This window comes from Pelodiscus sinensis, chromosome 21 (assembly GCF_049634645.1).
Source record: "Pelodiscus sinensis isolate JC-2024 chromosome 21, ASM4963464v1, whole genome shotgun sequence".
NCBI lineage: Eukaryota > Metazoa > Chordata > Testudines > Trionychidae > Pelodiscus > Pelodiscus sinensis.
Genome location: NC_134731.1, coordinates 17,657,652 through 17,664,584, shown reverse-complemented (window position 1 = coordinate 17,664,584; position 6,933 = coordinate 17,657,652). Strand labels below are relative to the sequence as shown.

The following is a 6,933-nucleotide window of genomic DNA, read 5'->3' as shown; positions in this document are numbered from 1 at the left end:
GAAAAACCTACAAGGAGAACAGACTATGGATAGCACATGGCCCTAATCCAGCCGGTAAAGGCAAAACGAGATCCAAGCTAGACAAACTGAAACTGGAAATAAGCGGCACATTTTTAGCAGTGAGGTTAATTAATCCTTAGCACGTAAGAACATAACAGTGGCCAGACTGGGTCAGACCAAAGGTCCATCTAGCCCAGTGTCCTGTCTGCCCACAGTGGCCAATGCCAGATGCTCTCAGAGGGAATGAACAGAACAGGGAATCATCAAGTGATCCTTTCCTTGTCACCTATTCCCATACTCTGACAAACAGAGGCTAGGGACACCATTCCTACTCATCCTGGCTAATAGTCATTCACTGTGCTCTCTGAACTTATCTAGCCCTTTTTTGAACCCTATTAAAGTCCTGGCCTTCATACCATCCTCTGGCAAGGAGTTCCACAGGTTGATTGTGCACTGAATGAAGAAATACTCCCTTTTGTTTGTTTTAAACCTGTTTCCCATTAATTTCATTTGGTGACCCTTAGTTCTTATGTTATGGGAACAAGTAAATAAGTTAGAACAACTTTTCCAGGAGCATAGAGGCTCCTCAATTCTTCTCACTTGAAGCCTAGAAACAGAGACTGGCCATCTCTCTGAGGGGTGTGTTTTAGTTCCACCAGCAGTGATCGCGGGATGCAGGGATGTTCTCCAGTCTGTTATACGCCAGGTCAGATTAGAATGTCCTAATGGTCCCTAGTGGTCTTAAACTCTGCTTTATTTTAGCTCATTTTTGAACCCCAGAAGAGATTTGCTTTGGTTCCTTGAGGAGTTTGCTGTGGCGATTAGGCTTTAATAAAGTATTTCCCATCACCAGTCTACCAGTGGGTTTAATCTTTTTTTTCCCTTTGCATCTTCATAGGTAAAGCCTTCCCTGTAGCTGAGATTTCACCCAGCACTGCCTACACCCGGCACTTAAGAGTTTTCTGGAAGGTTCTGCTCGCCTGTGCTACTTGGTGGCTCCGTAAGGAGAGAACCAGCTGAGCTGAGCCCAGCACACTGCACCAGAGAAGAGGGGAGGATGTTAACATCTCTGGCATTATAAACTATCCCCCCAACCTATCACTGGCACCTGTGGCCTTCAGGACCACAGTGTCTGTGCACTGTGATGGCCAGCCCTCGGATTGCTTAGGCACCAATCAGTTCCCCTGGAGAAGGCTGTTTGGCTAACGGCTCTCGCAGGGCCCAGGTGAAGCCATGAGCCACCAGCTGTTTCCCTAGGAGGGTGGGGACACACTGCATCGTCCCCTGTATACTCACCCCTGCACATCTGTGGGAGGTCAGGGAAACACTAGTAGCCCCATTTTACAGATGGGGGACTAAATACAAAGAGACACTCCCAAGGCACCTGCAGAACAGTGCCATGCTGAACCCAGTTAAGGCTAGTGCCATAACCACTAGGCCATCCGCCCTGGGGCTACGATACCTCTGCCGCAGCTAGATCCAGGGTATCTGCCCCTCCCTTTGGAGCAGCAGGTGCTGGAGGTGCCCCTCCCACCCCGCCCACGTCGGGCAGATGCCTTGTTCCTGAAGCTGATCCCAGAGTAAGGTTCGCAGGGTGGGCAGAGGAGTCAGAGGCCGGGGTGATTGCAACGGGCGAGCTCCCTTCTGCTTAAAGACGTACAACCCCCTCCCCCCCACTCCCAATCCGCGCCAGCAGAAATGTTGGGGGGGGGCAGTAACAGTAGATGCATTTTTGATTAAATCATGTTTTGCCTTCTTCATGGGGGGGAGGGGTGGCTAAATCTTTCCTCCAATAAACTGACTTGAGTTTGTCCCTTCCTGCTGCCTACCTTCATCCCACCTGTCCTGTAGCCCACTTCTCCCCCGCCCCCCGCCTCACTCTCCTGCCTTCTGGTCAGTCTGCCCCCTCCCGGCCTTTCCAAAGGGCGTCAAGGCCGACACATTCATTACGTCCCATCTCTCTCTCTTTCCTTCTCCAGTGCTGGCATTGTTCTGAAGGGCCTCATTAATCAAAAGGCAATTAATTCCCCATCACGGGGGCAAATAACAAATACAGCCGTTCAACGGCCTCCTTCCGCAGGGTTTGAGCGTTGCTCCAGTTCCTGCAGCAAACGAATGATTAAACACTCCATTAACATCCCGCGTGGGGGGAGGGGCGTCGCCCCCATTATTTATCTCGGTTGCCATGGAGACAAATAGTTCAGAGGTGCCGGAATCATTTTGGTAACAAATGGCGCATGGACGCTGGGTGAATGCGAAAGTGGGAGAGCGCGAGGAGCTAGACACGCCGCGTTTCCCAATGGGAGGAAGCAGAAGCATTTTTCAGGTAGGGTCTGAGTGGACGCAGAGTCCCTCTTGTCACAGCCTGGCTTTTGACCCTTGCGTTGTTGTTGACCTCCATGAATATTGGAGTCAGGGGCGGCATAGAAGAGGCAGGAGAAGGCGTTGCCTTCCCGAACTACCGCCTGGCCCCAGCCAGGCTCCGCCCCCAGAGTGCCTACGGTAGGCATACTGTGGGGTCTGGGCTCTTTGGGTGTGGGGCCTGGGCAAAAGGGGTGGGGCTGGAGGCTGGTAGCCCCCAGCCCTACCTTCACCCACCACCCACGACTGGGGCTGTCAATGCAGACACTGTGAATGGGCGACAGAGGAGGAATCTCTTCATTACCTGGCATTGGCCACTGTGGGCAGACGGGATGCTGGGCTGGACGGACCTTTGCTCTGACCCAGCCTGGCCGCTCTTAAGACAAGCAGGGAAACCAGCTGAGACTTTCCTTGTGATTGATATTTCCCATCATCAATACGGTCTCTCAGATTTTGACCGGTGGACCGTTCCTCTATGTTCACTCGGGCTTCCTCTTTTCCAGCCCTATACCTCGGTCCTCTGTGTCGGCGGCAACTTGTTGTGCTCTCACCAACCCTCTCTGGAGACGGGCTCGCGGGGACTTTGGACCTGACCTGAGCTGGTGAACCAAAACTTTGAGCAAGTTTGGAGGTGGCTCTGTGTCACGCCAGCCCCTCTCTGGCTTTATCAAAATGCTGTCTGAGCACAGAAAGATCTCACACGAGGAAGCTGTATCCCAAGGCCATTAACGCATATTGATTGTGAAACTGTCCATGGCTGGCATCTTTGACCTGGAATGGATACCTGGGGGAGAAGGAGATGAAAGAAAGCAACCTATATGTCCCTTGGCTTTCCTGGATGTGCATATACCCACTCCCCCACCTTCTTTCTTTCTTTCTTTCTTTCTTTCTTTCTTTCTTTCTTTCTTTCTTTCTTTCTTTCTTTCTTTCTTTCTTTCTTTCTTTCTTTCTTTCTTTCTTCCCTTCCCTTCCCTTCCCTTCCCTTCCCTTCCCTTCCCCTCCGTCCTTCAATAGGTATGAATTCTGGTGTATAAAATGTAGACCCATTTAACCTTTTTCAGCCAATTAACAAATGATCCTTGCACATAGGGAACTTAATTGTAAACTATTAAATTGGTTATTTAATCGCTGAGGCTACCAAAACCAATAAACACTATTCCTATGTTCAGCTGGTGCCATTAATCACAGTGCATCACAAAAAAATAATTTTATGCTATTAAAGCAATTACCGTGTAATCATTTACGTTAGCGAAAATTCATTTATCTTTATTATTCAATCAGGTCTCTTTCAGAATGCATTATTTTTCATCTGATCTGACATTTCAATGAGATTTTAAAAAAGATTTGACATTAAAAACTTTTAAAATGCTTAATTTGTGAGATTTGATGAAATCAACGAACTATTTCTTTAAAAGCGCATTTTATTTTGGGGGGAAAACATCGGGATTTTGTCATTTCCACCAAATCAGAGTTTTGCTGGATTTGTATGTATACGGCTGGATTCGCAAGGGCTTGGGACCCCATCTGGCTCCAGTTTTTCCAAAGAGATAAGCCCCCACTCGGGTTCCTACAGAAGTGGCTACATGTGGCCAGCACCAACTTTTCATTGTGACCCCGCAGGGTAGATTTTAAAAAGATCAGCCAATGTGCATGCGACACGCGCCCATCTCTTGAAAGAGTGGCCCATCTGACTAGATCCATGATCCTTGCACAGCTGGTGGCCCTGCCTCCCTGCTGGAGTGGGATGCCAATTAGAAACTCGGTTGGGTTACAGAGCCATGGGGAACAGCTTGAGTAGGAGCCAAGCCTGCCCAGAGGCCTGGGAATTTCAGATCCCGGGATGCAGATCAGGCTCTTATCTGCCTATAAGCAAAATGAAATTGACCCATCAGATTTCATCTTCCGAGAGGAGAGGAGCGAAGCGCAGAAAGCAAACAGCACTGGCAATGAACAGTGCATCCTGTTATTGAAATTACTGGGGGTTAATAGTCTCAGACTTTTTATAGCCGTGATTTTGTTTTGACGGTTTTCCTTTTAAACGTCCCCCACAGGAATTGCTGGCTGTGGTCTGATTCTCACTGGCATGCAGTTTGTAGACTGGACTGCTGAACACTGTGTCAGTGGCTGTACCGGATTTTCCATGATCCCCATGATCCGATTAACTGGCATGTAGTAGTGACTTTATCTTCACATCATCCCTGTAAGGTAGGGAAGGGTCATTATCACCCTTTTGCAGATGGTGAATTGAAGTGCCGGCAGCTTAGGTTATGTGACCAGGGTCACATGGAGGGACTGTGGCAGGGCCCGGTGGCTGGTGCTTTTGAATCCCATTTCTTCATGGCAAGAAAGTCTGTTGAGCGTTCTGAAGTCAGATGCTCCAAATGAGCATGGAAACAGGATTCATCTTCTGCTGCCTTTTAGTCCATTCCACACAGGTTCAGAATCTGGTTCAAAGTATTTCCTCGTGGGGAGGGGGGAGGCGGATCATTTTTGATGGGGCCCATTCCAAGATTTTGGGAGGTGGCCAAGGGCTGCACTTTTTTATGGAGGGTACGTGAGGTCTGGGAGGGAGGCTGGGTGCAGAAGGGAGTTTGGGTGGAGGAAGGGGTTGTGACCTGGGCAGGGGATTAGGGTGCAGCGTCTGGGAGTAGGCATGGATGCAGAAGACTCTGGTCTCTGGAAGGGATGTAGGAGCGGGTGAAAGGTCTGGGAGGGAGCTGTGATCTCGGGTAGGGGGGAGGAGGGTGAAGAGGATTTGGCTGATGACTGGGACAAGGGATTGGAGTGCAGGTTCCAGGAGGAGTATGGGTGCAGGAGGGGATTCTGGCCTAAGGTAGGAGTGTAGGAGGGGGTGCAGGGCCTGGAGGGAGTTGGGTGCCAGAGGGGTGGGGTGCCAGCCCAGAGGTAGGCTCTGGCCGGGAGGCACTTATCTAAGCAACTCCCAGCCAGCAGCCCTCTCAGGCAGGCTTCCCTGCCTGCCAGCAGCCCCCATCTAGCTGTTCCATGTGGCTTTCTGCATCATGGGGGAGGCTTCATGTCCTGCCGCTGCCCACAGCAAAATCTCTCAGGTTCCATTGGCTGGTTTCTGGCCAATAGGAGCTGAGAAATTTTGTTGGGGGCGGGAACAGTACAAAGCACAGAGAGCCACAGGAAGCAGCCAGGCACTTTGAGTGTGCTGCTCCCTGCCCTGGGGGCGAGTGGGCCAGATTAAAGGCTTGGCAGGCCAGATCCAGCCCATGGGCCATATCTTGCCATATCTACATCTGCCCAGAAAATCTGGCCCTGCCACGTAAACTGACACCCTTCCCTGCTGTCACTGGTGACTGGGAGCTACCAGCACCATTCTTGGTGCCCTCTGATACTGTTTAATTCCCTTTAGTTCTTCACTGCTTCCCTGCACCCTGATGGAGAAGGACCCGCATCACCAGCAAGGTCCCTTTCAGAGCGTCGCTGCTGCCAGTTCCATCCAGACTGGGCTCATGCCCTGCCTGCTTGAGGCCATTGTGAGTCTCTCTGCATTGGCCGGGAGATTAAATTGTGCTTGCTGCAGCCTGCTCGAATGACACACCACTTAATTCATCTCAATCAAGAGCCTGGTTCACTCTCAGCGTCATACGCTGCAGCAAGTGGTTCATAAAAGTGTCTCCGTCCCCCTCCTCCACCCCCAACAAAGGAGAGGGATGCAGCCCAAGGATTCAGGGCTATGTTACCGGGGGAGGGGAGCCGTGTATTGAGCACTCAGGGCAGGTCACGCTCCCAGCAGAGAAGTGCTGCAGGTTGGCAGTGCTAAGAACGATGGTGAGTCCCTGGGAGTGTGGATGGGACAGAGGAGATTCAGCTGAGATGACACTGCTGGGGGCAGCAGAGAGGAATTAGGGATGTGACTGGTTAACTGGTCAATCTGTAAGCTTACCAGTTCCAGTTAACCAGTAGGGACTGGAGCAGCTCCCCACGAGCTGCAGGCAGGGCACTGCTCCAGCCCCATGGGGCCCACCACAGGCAGGGGCTTCCCCGACTAGTCAGCTATACCAGCCCTTGTCCACAGTGGAGCTGCTCCAGTCCAGCAATTGCGCCCTCTCACCTGCTCCCCCTTTAGTCAGTTAATTGATTAACCACAACGTTCACAACATCCCCTGGCAAGGAGTTCCATAGATGACTGTGCATTGTTTAAAGAAATACACTCTCATGTTTGTTTGAAACCTGCTGCCCATTAATTTACTTGCGGGACCCCCTAGGGCCTCCTAACCTGGCTGTTTCAGGCAGAAGCTGGCATGCTCCGGAGCTGTGGATAGATGGGGGCCCCTCTGCACCGCAAGTGAAAGGTCATACAGGGCCATGGGTGTGGGGAGTCAGAGGCAATGGCTCTTACAGTTGTGTCCTTCCCTTTTTCCAAGAATCCTGACCACCAGCTCAGCGCATCGCGGACACACCTGCAGTCAGTTTAAAGAGGCTTTAGAGCGTTGCTAGAATAGCACAGGCCAGCTAATGCTGCTGCGACCAATAGCAAAAGTGATTCTAGGCCAGCAGTCGGTAGCCCAGCATTACCCGTTTGCCATGTGCTAGAACGAGGGA

At 51.2% G+C, this 6,933-nt stretch overlaps 1 long non-coding RNA gene across 1 annotated transcript; it reads left to right on the top strand.

Moving 5' to 3' along the window:
* Positions 1-2,221: 2,221 nt before the first annotated feature.
* Positions 2,222-6,469, top strand: LOC112547201 (uncharacterized). The gene is made up of 4 exons (XR_012897085.1): positions 2,222-2,326; positions 2,865-2,963; positions 4,413-4,566; positions 5,741-6,469. It is a non-coding gene; the product is annotated as an uncharacterized LOC112547201 (long non-coding RNA).
* The last annotated feature ends 464 nt before the right edge of the window (positions 6,470-6,933 follow it).